Here is a 14511-nt window from a genome sequence, read left to right as displayed (position 1 = left end):
TGCACTGGGCAGCACTACATACAGATTCAATTCTGTGGCAAAACAATTTTTAAAAAAATGAGGAAAAAATGTCACTTTCACATGACACACAAAGTTTGTCTGTTTCCTTTACAAACAAAATTCAGCAAGTGGATTTTTTTTATATTCCTCTCTATTTCTTTTTGTGGGTATAATTACCCACAAGATCAGAATTATTTTGCAATAATTACAAGCCTAGCATAGACTTGTAACTGGCATTTAGATAGAACAGTGCAACAAGAAAAACATACTGATGCTCTCACACTACAGACACTAGAAATCTGTGTTGGTGTGAAAATAACTACAGGTTTTTTTTTTTCTGAGAGATTCCTTCCTAGTATAGAATAAGTTTAAGACTGGCTAATATCTGCTTATATACTGACAAAAACGTTGGAACATGATTTTTGTGCAGTGTTTTGCATCTTCATGATCTCTTTCTGCACGAAGTTACCTGAAAATCCTAGATACTAGATGCTTATTCCCGTGCCCCCCCCCCCCCCCCAATTTATGTGTGTGTGTCTTTTGCACAGAAATTTGGTATGAATATAGCATATATGTTCTTAATTATTGTCTTCATTTCTCACAAAACTTTTTTCTTAATAATTCATGGCTACAATTTGCATTTTTTCAGGAAAGGCACAAAACGCTGTTGCAGAGGAGCTTTTGTGGGCTGTCTCATTAGGGGGCAGTAGTGCTCTTTGTCACACTGGCACTGAATGCTTTTTTGAGATCCTGCTCGGAATCAATTTTGATGATGTGGGGAGTGTTAAATGTTTACACTGCGAATCTGTATATAACAATAGAAGTTTGTCTTGCTCATCTGCAAAACTAAAGCCTATTAATTAAAAAAAAACCCCATACTGAGCAAGGTAAATGAAATTGGCTGTTATTTCTGTTTTGCTAACTAAAAATAATTGTACTAGTACATTAATGTTTACTACAACTCACTCCATTTAAACAGTTCTTTGTCAGAAGCAGACATTGAAAATTAGTATTTAAATTATCTCTCCAGGAGAGGTGATCAGAAAACTGTGGATATATAAATGTTATTGGTGTTTTGTGAAATAAAAAGTCAGAGAATCTGCTATATGCTATATAAATATTTATAGAGTATATTCTGTCAGCTTCAGATGAAATGCAGAGTCCCATAGGTATTATACCATGAAAATTCAAAAGTAAGGTGGCCTTTGATTCTTTCTGGTGGTTCAAGCTGCTAATGACATTTGCATTGCCCAGTAAATAATGCTGCTTATGACTAGGAGTAGTTGTGATCAGATGACATGATTTTTGGTAAACTGGTTTTTCCTGGGTTTTGTTACAAATTTGCCGTTTGCTTATACTCAGACTTTGAATTATGCTTGATTTCAATCTAAAAAAATATTTTGCATATGCCATGAAAAGTTTTTCACCATGGAGGTGATTAATTACAGGAATGAGTTACCCGGAGAGGTTGCAGAGTTGCCAGCCTTGACAGGAGCCAACGGGACAAGTCCCTGAGTATCCTAACTAAGCATGGAGTTAGCCCTGCTGTGAGCAGGGTGGGGATCAGGTGGGCTGCCAAACCATGCCTTCCAGCCCAAGTTGTCCTGTGATCTAGGCTGCTTTGCAGGTTGGTTGCTGCTTGTGTTTTGTATGAGGAGGAGAAAAAAGGAGCTTTCAATTAAAAATCCAGTTAACAGTGGCTTCTTACAATGATTCAGAATTTGAAATGTTTAATTGCATTTTTAAATCTGAGGGAAGTGGAACTTCTATCAACTAGGCACACAAAACAAGCTGGTATGATAGAAAACATCTTTTTGAACTGCAAGATCCTTTTGCTTCCATTCTGACATTTTAACGAGCTAAGGTGACATTTAGAACTGATGTGTAACATACCAGCTGTGTATAACGGTTTTCTTTAATAATATAATTTGGTTTCAGATTTTTTGGGCTGTTGAGTTGCAACACAGCAATCTGGGGATTTTTTAGACTTATTTTTGTGGCTATAGGGTGAATTAACCAGTAGAGGGAGCACAAATTAACAATCCTGATAATTTGTGCTGCTAATTATGATTTTGATTTGCAAAGAAAGATGGATCCAAAAAGGTGCTGTGTTTATTTAGTATCTGTTTCCTTCAGTAATTTATTTGATACTTTTCCACACAGGCACACACTTGCACATTCTTTCTCACTGTTAATAGCAGTAATTCCTTAGGCCACCTAGTCCATACCTTTCTAAACAACTGTGATCATATTCTATAACCATAGGAGCCATATAAAAAAAACATAGATTGTGGTAATGGCCGTAGAAAAGGTCTGAGGGCTTCAGAAATTTCACATCATTGATGCTGAATATTCTTCTGCAGAGGAATATGAGAAGTAAAAGTGTGTTCTTAAAGAGTTTCTGCTATGCCTCTTCACTAGGAAGATCCAGTAAAGTGCATTACTATATAAGGTATTTATTATTATGTATTTTTACACATGATCTGTAGTTAACATTTACGCTTGAAAATTGTTAGGATAAATAAACTGTTCTTGCGCAGTGTTGTCTCTCGATAGTTACGATTTTTTTCTGTAAATTCATTCCACAGTTTTCATTAGATTCAGTTATCTAATTACAATTTGTCCTATGGAAGAGTTTGCTCTTTTCTTGTTTTTCCTTCTCTTTATTTCATTTACGATTTCATTCTTAACCGTTAAGGACTTCTTGGGGGAACTCTTTTATTTTCATTGTGAATGCTGTGTATAGATTCTTTATGAGAATTCAATACTTTGTTTATTTTGTTCCTTCTTTATACATGTATTTGAAGAATTTTGTTACAGGATTTTGTCTGCCAATGCAAGACAAAGAATAACTGATAAATGTGCTGGTTTGTTAAGCCTGCTAATGTAATGCTTTTGACAAAAGACAGATAATATTAAAATGTTACTCTACTAATTTAATTTTATTTCCTTTTAATTCATATGCCCTAATTTCTAGATGCTTTAAAAGTGGAATATAACAATGGAAATATATTAAACTATTTTTTTCTGCAACCGTTTGTTCAAAATCAAAATGGGGTCTGACTGCATTTGAAGCTGAGATTGTAATACATATTCATCATTCTACAGAGTAAATAGAAGCCTGGAAATCTTAAATGATTATTTTTTACTTGTTAAAATAGCAGGACATGGCTTTCTTTTTTTTAATCCTGGTTTTTACAGACTTTCTATACATTTCTGGACTGCGAACAAATCTAGACCTTAGGTATTTTGCTCTGTTCAGTAAGTATGCCATTCTGCTTTCTGAGTTTGCCATTATGAATACTTTCCACAGCTTTAACAGCAAAGCAGAGTAGAAGAGAAACAAAGCTTTTCTACTAGCTGGGGCTAGATCAATCACTCAATTCAGGCTGTAGATTCTGTGCAGCCTGTATGGCATGCAGGACATGCACTTGCATGGATATTTAAGGAAATATGGTTGTGCTTTCCCTTCCCTCTCAGTTTAGCCCTTTGTTTCCTTCTGAAATGAAGTTCTGTTTGTGGAGTGGCATAACAGTGAGAACTAGTGGATGATAGTGATGTGTTCCCACTCCAGAGAGGTAGGAGGTGGCAGGGTTGAGCATCCATACAGTGATGTACCCGCTGCATTTGCCTCGTCAGTCCTCAGCTTTTGGGGTGATGCATTTAGGTGCCAGTTTTTTCAAAATAGAGGAGTAGTTTGCATCTATAGGGCCTCAAAGAAAGAGGACAATTAAAAGACATGATGCTGGAGGAACTGTGATGAGGTGCAGAGACTAAACAATTGTAAATTGCTTCTTGAATTCATCAGCTACTTCTCTGTCACTTTCTGTTCTGATAAGGATATCACCCATTTCCTTCTCAGAACACAAACAAGCTGCATGTACGCTCTTGAACTGAGTTTATTCTTCTTGTCAAGCAGATTTGTAAGTCTCTAGCAATTGCAAAAAGTAAGTGGCCTTGGGTGAATGCAAAAATGTTTAAGGATGAGATTGAGAGAAAAGGTTTTTTCATTCCTATTTGGAGGAGGTAATTGGAGGCCTGGGTAGTCTCAGAAGCACAGTCCTGGTTTGAGGTCTTTCTGAACTTCGGTATAGAAGCAAGTTTGCTGCTTTTGGCAAGGTACATCATGAAACCAGTTTTGTTCGGAGAACTAAAATCTAGTAAGTACTGCTGCTGTTAAGGAAGCAGACACTTCCCTGAGAGGAGGTTTCAGAATGTTGAGAAAAGTCCTCATATTTGTAGGAGCTATATTAAGAATGATTGCATAATCTTGAGTGTGTGAAACTTTTGCCTGAAAACCAGATTCGTCCCCCAGTGTGCAATGAGCCAATAATTACACACCTGGGACAGACATTATTTATTTCATATTTGCACAAAAATGGGCGCAAGGTGGTAGTTCCACAAAGCTAGCACACCCTGCAGTTAAACAAGCAAGCAATTTATGCAGTTTTAGATTCACCCACTTAGTTTCCAAAGTCCTTCCCCAAAATCATTATTGGCAGTGGCTTATCTGCTACCATTTCTACCGGGCTAAGGTTTTCCCCGTTTCGAATTAAAGGTACAGTGTTCTTTTATCCTGCAGCGCATGCTCAAGGTGGGGATGGTGGTGGTAAGGTCTTGAATTGAGTCGGTGGTCACGATCTACCCCTGATGCCTTTACTTTTCTCCTAGTTCATGTTCTTTGGCAATCATCCGGCCTTCGGTGCCTTCTGGGGCAGGATGTTCCCTTTTACCAGTCTTTAGCTCCCCTTTCAAGGGCTTAGCCTTAGCAAAGCCTGCATGGTTTACACAAACTAATGAGGCCTGCATAGTGAAGGCGTTGAGTAGTGGTCCTCTTTAAAAGACAGTGCATCGTGTTTAACCCTAAATTGAGCAGTATCACCACAGTTAGGCCGTAATTCAAACATATGACTACAGAGCAGCTCAGAAGAATGAGCCTAAAATTTGTAATTTGCTTCCAGGCTGTCACATTGCTACAGAAAGCTGTCAGAAATTTCATTGCTCAACCACGAGAGCCAGAAATTCTGGACTTGTAGTGCACAGCAATTCTTGCATTAGACTGTTTTGGATCTATCATATCTATTATCTCTGATTAAATCCATCTGATTAGAGGAAGAAATGAAGCTGCAGTCCAGAATTTTCAAGATGCTGAGAGGACTTTTGTTTTCTTACGAGTGTAGAAATGGATGGCAGAGCAACCCATGTCCTGTAAGTTGTGAGTAGTTTGACATTTTACTTAAAAACCATTTACCAGATGGCGTGACTCCAGGAGTATGCACTCACCTCAGGCAGTTGTACTGCAGGGTGTAGTTAATTATCTGGCTCCATTTGTGATCTTACATGATTTAATTACCCACCTTATAGTGAGGATCTCTTTACAGTGCTCTCTTTACAGAATTCTTTTGTTTCACCTGGCTATATACACAATTTATGAATACAGTCTGTAACACATGAATTTACAAACCCTGTAACTGGCTACAGCCTCTGCATGTGCTCTGTTCCTGCTAAAACACTTATGACTTTGTCCATGTGTCTTTGTGTCATGGAATTAAAGAGGAGAATGGTCCCAGTTGACGGTGTACAGTTGGTTGCAGCCTTGGGCAACCTCAGCCTATAGTTAGTACTGAAACTCTGGTTTTGTACAGGAGTAAATCGAATTGTCCATAATATGTAAATTTACCACTATCAGTCCAAATAAGCAGAAGAAAAGTAGCTGAAATACTTAAAAGTTAAGTTTAGACTTGGTGATCCATTTCATTGCCAGGCAGAGTTAAACTTTAAGGCCTTGAGGGCAGTTGAAAAACACAAAGATCTGGTGAGTTTTTCCTCATTTAATGCAGTTGTGTATGCCACCTTTTTTCTTACAAAATTTGTTTCCTGTTTGCCTCAAACCAGTTTTGTAGGCTTGGTCCTTCAGTCTTTTCAGATGAAGAAAAAACGTTCATGGAATTAATTGCAAATTCTCAGGCATCTATATATTTTCCTGCCTGCTATTCGCATAAACTATGCAGTGCTTTAGCAAATGAACTGTTGTCTTCATTTGTCTGTAGCAATAGAAAATAACCCTGTTTTTTCAGTACTTTTGCTATGCTTTTGCAGTACTTCCAGGCAGTACCAATCCCCCTGCTTTTACTTAGGCAATAAGCTCTGTGGTCCCTTCACAAATGTGTTAAAAACTGGCATCTCTCCCATATCTGTTTCTTCCTGACTCTAAGGTAGAAAGATAAGGTGGTGTAAGAAATGGGTGAGATTAGGGAGAGGTGAACATAAAAGTGGAACCTTCTCTAACAGCAAGGCTCAGTCTTACCAACATAGCTCTTTTGGATGTGTCCTCTGTTACAACAAAGTTGACTGCTGCCTTTGAGAATTGGAGGCAGAGGCAGAGGAAGTCAACATGTAATCTCCAAGTTAGCAGCTTTCTAACATGGTTGTCTAAAAACAGATAATTCTTCTATGTAGAGATACATAAAAATTTCTGCTAAACGTTATAAGGTATAAAATTCAGAGGGTCATAAGGCCTTTAGATATCATGGCATTTAAATTGGGTATGAGTGCTTAAATCAGGTATGAGTGGTTGTCTCTTGCATTATTTGACAATTAGTAGCAAGCAGAGAAGAGGTGGAATATATTTTTTATAAAAGTAGGAGATTAACTTTCTACATATGGAAAGCCTTGGTGTTGGGGAAGCTGTGCAGATCTACCTATAAACATGTGTCTGTACGTTTTTTGAGTACCGTTGGAAATGCTTCTCAGTTTTCCATTTTCAGCTTCTCAGTTCTTCCATCTGTAAAATGTTGAACTTGTTACTGCTCAGCAGTTGCAACTTGGAGAGACTTGCTTGTGGAAGTTTTTGTTATCTATTAATCCTTTATTTTTCCTTTGAGGGTTTCTAAATGAGAAAAGTTATGAGAGGTGTGGAATTTTAAAAGAGGAATTTCCATGTGTTTTTTCTTGGTAGACTTATGCTTCAAAATACTTCACATCTTTAAGAGCGAACAGTGTTTTATTTTCCTGTAGCTGGTTCCCATCTGAAGGATACCTTCAGAGCTTGTTGGAAGAGGTAGGATTGTCTTCTACAGTCATGATTACTGCCTGTTTTTCATTTATACTGACACTTCAGAAGCAGTTGCCTTGTTCCTCATTACTGTAGTGGTAGCTTAGGAGCAGACTGTGCTTTGCTGTTCACTTCTTGAGTTGGAATGGGAGAGGTGCACTCTTCTTAATGCCTTGTCTTCTGGTAGTGCGTACTGTGTTGGAGGCACTCTCTGAATATGAGATCTTTAGTTGGAGAGAAGCAAATATAAAAAAGAGGGAGTTAAAAGTAAGATCTAAATATATACAGAATGTTTTAATGGAAGTTGTGAACTTACCTATAAATGCCTCTAACTTTTGTAGCTGCACCAGAGAAAGCATTTTTTGGAGACACTCCAAAAAGAGGTAGGTTAATGACCTTGCTTGGGGTATCCAGAAAGAACAGTACGGAGTGTTCAAAGAAAGCTTTAAGTCTTATGCAGCCTATTTGTTAAAAATAGCAGGCTTCTAGAAGAGAGAGAGTATGGTGTCTACACCTGCCTAGACTGACTGCAGCACTCCACCTTTTCTCTGCATAATTTCCTGTTTTTTTCAGGCTTACTGTGGTTGGTTAGTATTTCTATTCTCACCACTGCATTGTACTTCTGCAGCTGTGGCAGGATGGGCAGAAAATACAGGAAACTTTCTGCTTCTATTCCTGTGTTAAACATGCTGTTTACTGAAAAAAGTAGAAGGCTCAGAAGGCTCTGTGATGGGCATGGATAGAAATGGAACTCTTGTGTTGTAAGCAGAAGAAAGGAAATTCTGTGAAGAAACAGAAGAACAAATCTAATACAAATACTAATGAAATGGGTTCTTACTGTCCACCCTAAGCAGTTCTTTAGTAATTTGTATAACTTTTTATTCCATTTTTTTCATACAAGAAATAATGATACTGACTTTGTTGAACTTGAGCTGTTGAGGAACACTGGCAGGAGTTTTATTCCTTGTTTTTCCCAATATTTCACCTGCCTTTTCTTTTAATGGTGCACAAAAAAGCATACCTGAACAAACTTCTCAACTTCTTTTTTAAGATGTACTTGATTATTTTGTCCTGAGATGTGGATTTTTCACCTTTGAAAGTTAAGTGGATGGATTAGCTTGGAAACTGTGATATTATGTTGCTGTTTAAATTATATGAAAGATACTCTAAGAGGAAGGAGGATAAGCAGGAAGGTATAGGAGGCACGGAGTAGTCACTCAGCCTGTTACTGTCTTACTTATGTTGATTCTCTGTGCAGCTTCTGAAAAGCCTAGCTGCAGCCTGACATATTTGAACCCAAGTCAGACACTGATGTCACTGTTCTCCTGTGATAAGTCTTTGTTACCTTCATAAAAAAATCTCGTAGACTACAAGTCCACTATAGCTAATTTCCGATTTGTACAATGTAGTATTTTCAATCCATTTTGCTTAATTATTGCTGTAGGGCAGGTTTTAATAGGAAAAAATGATAAGAATGTTATATAAATGAACATTTTTTTAAAGTACCATAATATTTGGGGTATTTGTTTTCTTGCTGAGTGCCATGCTGCCTAAATAACTTCTGCTGTGTTACATCTTTTTGCACATCAAACGAGTAATTTTAATCAGTCTCTAGTTCTGTTTTTTGTCCCTACAGTATCAAATCACTCGCCTGATCTTCAGTTACAGCAGACCTAGTTATTCCAGTTCTTGTATTTGTAAAGTTTTTTCTTTTGCCTGTTTATAGTTATATAGTTACGATGTGTGTCCTGACAAAATAAGGTCAGCTTCAACATCAAATCCAGTTAAGACATTTACATTTCTAAGGCAGTTCTGACACTAAAGTTGTGTATAATATCTGTCTTTATACAGGCTGGAATTGATATATAAACTTATAAAAGTCCATTGCGTATTTGTAAGCATTTCATTTGCAGCCTGAGTGTAATTACATGCTTATAAAATCTGTGCGAGTGCCCTTAGATGCTTGAAGAAGACAGAAGAGCTGAAAGTAAATTACATTTAACGAGTATGATTTTGCCTTTTTAAGTTTCTGAAGTGCAAAAAGGAGGTTGGGCCAAATGGATTAAAAATCTTGTAGGTAATTCACAGCATTTAAATAACTTCTGAAATCTGGGAATATTTAGCAAAGTTAACGTTCATTGTTCTTTAACTTCTTGCATGTCAAATCTCGGAATTTTTTAAAAAATTCATTTCTAATTTGTTTTGTCCTCTCCAACAAACTTTTCAACTCCCTTACGAGCTGATGTGCTCTGGAATGGGCACACAGAGCTGCATTTGAGTAGCTAGTATGTTTGCATGGAGGAAGATTAGCACCAGCTTGAGATTCAGAAGTGCGCTGCTGGAGTGGGGAGCTTCAGATGAGCCATCTCCTGCTGCTGAATTGTGTGCTGACCTGTTAGAGAGGTAACAGCGAGGTCCCCATCCTGGGAGAGAGCAAGCCAGGGAGCTGCTCTGGGAACAGCTGCCTACTTTCCCTTCAGCATCTTAACTGCAGCGGTCATAACTCCATCTTCTGCACTGGAAGGGACAGAGGTATTGGTTGAGTGAGGGTAGAGGTTTCCAATCAAAGTAGCTGCACAGGACTTGAGAGACTGGGTGATATCCCTTAAATTTATGTAATGGGACAGTTTACCTTTCTTCCAGAAGAAGCACTGCTGAGTGTCTGAAGGCAGAGGGATGGTTTTGGTAAATTTACAGGGGCTTTAACTCTACAGTGCCATAAGTACTCTTCTAAATGAAGTTGAACAATTGTGAGATTCTGCTTCAAAATATGAGTGCTTGGCAGTATTTTCCTTTCAGACTTTCTGTGTAATCCTTTCAAGAGTAGAGCTAGCCACAGAAGTGAAAAAATGAAGTGTTTGAAACATTTGAACACAGTGTCTCTTTTGTAATGCTAAAAAGTGAGGCCATCACATGGGAAACTTTAATTTAGGTTAGGAAATTACAGATTCTATTACAGTATTTTTACAGTGCAGCCCAAAGGAGAGAAGCTGATCTGTGTCAGAGCATTTGCATCTTGCCAGGGTCAGGTCCCTTACTATGGGACCAGTTCGGGGCTGTGCATCCTGCACCCAGTCATGTTTCCCCCCTCTCTGTTGTCATTATACACAACCTGTCACATGTCTTGTTGAACAACACACATGCATACCTTTTCTTCCTAACCCAACACTTATATCAGAAGAGATTGTTTGGGTGTGAAAGGATGGCAAGGAGCAGCTGCCAGACCAATTCACATACTGTGCAGGTTGTACCTTGCTTTTGTTTCATGCACCTTTAGAAAACATTATGGTGAGGAGAATCATATCCAGTTACTCTGTTGGTTCATACCTTGCCAGCAGCATTGTATTACTTAGACTGTTACAAACTAATTAGGTATTTTATATGACAAGCATCTCGCCAGGTCTGCTCCAAGTAGTACAGAAGGACCTCGTGCTTCTTCATTTGCATTCAGTTTACACTTGTGTTCACCATCGTTGTGATTCTCCCTGTGCTCTGCTTTTCATATGTCAGTTCTTTAAATGCATTGTTTCATGAATTTTGCTACAAAATGGTACTGCCAAGAAAAAGTAATCCTCTCGGTGATTATGAGTTTCCGACCAAGCTGCTTTGTGGGTTAACAGCATGTTTTTGAATTTAAAAGCAATTGGATTGTTCTGTATTTTCTGTCCACTTTGCAGAATTTCTGGGCTTACTTTCCTGTTACTTTTGCTAATTTTTTTGTCAATGAGCAAACTAATGAAATTGCCAAATCTGGCTTCCCGGAGAAGTAGTATGTATGTTCTTGAAGGAGTACAAAGTGAGCATCTCCTGCGTTGCTAACACCTGTCCTGCTTAAGGCAATAAATATACAATACATGCTGTCAAACAGTATCAACGCTGTGCATTTGACATTGAACAGGCATCTGTAGCAATGCTGTGACACCCTTTCCAGCCATGCTTCAGGTGGAAGAGGGTGGGTCATCACCTCAATTATATGCAAAGGTGGCAATTTTCACTCATCTCATTTCCTGTTGTTTACAAATGACAGGAGTCTGGAACTGTGTGGCATCTAATTTGTGCCACTTGGCTTGTACGAACATTTAGCAAACTTTAAAAGCTGCTATGACAAGTGACCTTTTCCACTGGTTAAAATACATGAAATATGACCTCTTTTACAGGAAAACCACAACCCACAGTGTGGCCTACATCCCCTGAGCAAATTTTGTTCAGTATGATTGTATAACATCACTACTAATGAAATAACAAATACGTATTTCTAGGAATGCATGCTCACTGGCAAGGCAGTAATAGAAAGAGATTTCAAGGGGGAAAGGAAAATGCTTTTTTTTTCTGTATTGAGACAGATCTTGTTACTAAGAATACATTTTGAAGCCTTGTACTAATGAAAGGGCAATACAAAACCAAAAATAGAGCCAAAGTTAGTGAAAATGCTTGTCTATCTTGAAATTTGTACGTGAGGAAAAGCTGCTGCTTTTTTTGACCCCTTGAGCAACATTTTTGTACTTGCACGTAGGTAGTCAGAAACTAAGTTGTCCAGCCAGCCCGTGAGATGGAACCATACCAGTGGGTCAAATGGAAGAGAAGACTGCACTGTGATGCATTCTTGGTGAGTTTATAGGTGTCTCAGTGTAAGGGGATCACAATTTCTGCTGTGCATGTAATCAAAATATTATGCAAATTGCTTTGTAAGTGGTGTTCGTAAATGCTTTCCTTCCTCAACAACATCAGCATTAGGCACTGAGTTTTTCAGTACTGCCTGGTTCGAGGCTTATTGGATTACTTCTGGTGCATAGAGGTAGGCAGCAGAGTTTTAAAGAAGGCTGAAAATGCTACATTATTTATCTGTTCTCTTTTCCAACATCAAGAGGAATGAGGATCTAGGAGGTGCTTATGCTTGGGAATAAGTCATGTTATGAGATTGGGAATTTGACAGCAAAACAAGTTGCCAAGGGCCAGATTTGTAGGCAGCTCTGGCCGATGTATATTTTTTTGATTAGGTACTTCAACACCAAAGGGTGCACTTGTCTCCTTCATGAGATGGAGAAATGTATTTTCCACTGTGTTGGCACAGGAGAGTAGCAGGCTGAAGCTTTCTGGAGAAGTACTGATGCTATACCTTAGGGGGCTGCCCACTGGTGGCTTAGGAGTGCTGTCATACCTAGTAGTCCTGGAGGGTTTTAGAGCCCAGAACTGAGTATAAGATTCATTAACTGCACAGGAAGTTCAAATTCATGTTGTCTTTCCTTTTCTCCTATTCTAAATCCTAAATAGAGGAATTTCAAAATCTAACTGTACACACTTGAAAATAAAGACCTATCTTTGTTCAAGAACAAGTGCGTAAACATTAAAAATACTGCCTGCAAATAACCTGAAGCTACACTGGAAAGGAAGTGTGTTTTATTAGGAGATCCTAAGAGTAGTCAGGAGGAGAAGGTTCATTTGAAGATGCAATTTAAAGTTAGGAAGAAAGGTACCTGTAGATTCAGGAAAGTCCTTGTGACAGCTGAGAAACAGAGTTCCTGAGGTGTTTTTTCTTGTTGTCATTTCTAGATCACTTTTTCTCTTCACATTGCCATTCCTTCTTCCTTTCCATCATCCCATCTTCATAGGAACAAACAGATTATGCTCCTATCAAAGAAATGCTACAGATTCCAAAATATCTTTGAAATTCCTCTAACAGCAGAGTTGCCATCAAAGTGGGACAGAATTCCTGGGGTTGGTGCTATATCTAAGATGTTCTGCTACATGCTTTCAAGTGCTGCCGTCATATAATTAGTATTCTTTTCATTGTTGCTTCTGTTTCTTTTCTTTTTGAACAAGAGTTAATTAAAGAATGTATCGTTATAACGCTTTATTAGATTGGTTTCCTTTGTTCTTCAGTCCTTAAAGCCCTTCTTGTGCTGTAGGGTATCTTCTGCTCCTAAAGGGGTAGCATGGAATGATATAAATGCAAGACAGATGTTTAGGCAGTGTTTAGACAGTTTCAGAGTTCCTGGATGGCAGTCTATTCCTATCTGTGCTTTTGGAGGCTAACATTTAACAAGTTCTTGAGTGAGCATTGTAGTTTACTCTTTCTAAGTTTGTATCACGTTGAGTGAAAATGAAAGTCTTTCTGACGAGTACCAAAGTGGTTTGTAGATAATATGGTTGAGATCAAGAATAGCCAGTTTTTAGTATTGAAATTGATACTATTTGATTTCTTTCTAAATGCAGATGTATTTGAGACAAAACATAGGAGGAAACGTTTAATACTAAGCCTTTTCAGGAGAACTGCTTTGCTGCAGCAGCAAGGAGCTTCTCTGCTGGAGTGCATTGATTTGCCAAGGGTGCTGTAGCCAGGCAGACTCAGGTAAGCTGGCACAGTGATGTTTGAGAACGGTATAACATAGAACAGAAGTGGGGGGGAGGTGGAGGCAGTAAGGGCAATTAACAGCAACAGAGGAGCAAGGAAGTGTTGTTCATTGAGAGCTAACTGAAGTAGAGGTGAACCTGTACAGCTTTGTCTGGGTAAGGCTGAGGATGATTAACATGCAGGGAAGCGATGCACTGTGAGAAGCGTTATGCCACATGATGCAGTGCTTTGTTCTCAACCTGGTATCTGAAAAGTCGTTCTGAAAGGCTCTTGAAAATTCAAGTGTAGCATAATTTGAATTTATTTTTTTAGTGGAGTTGCATTAAAATTCACATTACCATTTCAAACAGCAATTGTACACTCCTGTGGCCTTGAGAGAGTCACCAAGAACTTGGAGCCATCCTTGACTTTAAGGTTGAGGCCTGTGATGCCTGCCTAGGACAGAGTACGCTTGTTGTGTTTACTGCTTTTTGACGACTTTGGCGCATCTGTAACTGAGGGAGTGCGATCCAAGGGTGACCCACAGACCAACAGCAGGTCTTTCACAGATGTGTGGAAATAGTAGGGCAGAGGAATGATGTAACAAGCACAAAAAAAAACCCCAAGCCAAACCCAATAAGGCATCTAGTATATCTGTTCTTTATGGATAGAAAGATGAAACATATTTGTCAGAGCTGAGCGTGAGAGGTGCAGTGCTGTAACTTAAGAACCACAGTGAGACATTAAGTTGTGGATACTTGTTCTAAATCCTTTCCTCCCTTCTTTGCAATAAAATTGTTTTCAAAACATTCCAATTCAGCATAACCCAGCTTTGAATTTGTTGAAGTAACTTGAATGTTTTTGTTAATGTGACTATTTTTAAGATGCTCAAAAGTTGCAGAATTGAGAGACTACTGGCTTTTTATAGCAATGTGGCTTCAGACAATGGGAAAAAAAAAATCAGCATTCTGTTTTTCCACTGTTTTCTGAAGCACTTCAGTAATGTGCTTTCAGCATTAGCTTTTTTTTAACTGAAGAAGGAAATAAGAATTGTGGACCAAACATGAGTCAGCCTATAAAACTGCAGGAAGAGCTTTGTAGCTCGAAACCAAAATACTATTACTTT

At 38.4% G+C, this 14511-nt stretch overlaps 1 protein-coding gene across 1 annotated transcript in view; it reads left to right on the top strand.

Moving 5' to 3' along the window:
• The window catches only part of COMMD10 (COMM domain containing 10), a 114464-nt gene that overhangs the window by 25640 nt on the left and 74313 nt on the right, over positions 1-14511 (top strand). The window lies entirely within an intron of this gene.

Source organism: Haliaeetus leucocephalus, unplaced genomic scaffold (genome assembly GCF_000737465.1).
Source record: "Haliaeetus leucocephalus isolate CR32 unplaced genomic scaffold, Haliaeetus_leucocephalus-4.0 Scaffold158, whole genome shotgun sequence".
Lineage (NCBI taxonomy): Eukaryota > Metazoa > Chordata > Aves > Accipitriformes > Accipitridae > Haliaeetus > Haliaeetus leucocephalus.
Note: the sequence above shows the minus strand (reverse complement) of the source record. Positions and strands in the feature narration are given on the sequence as shown.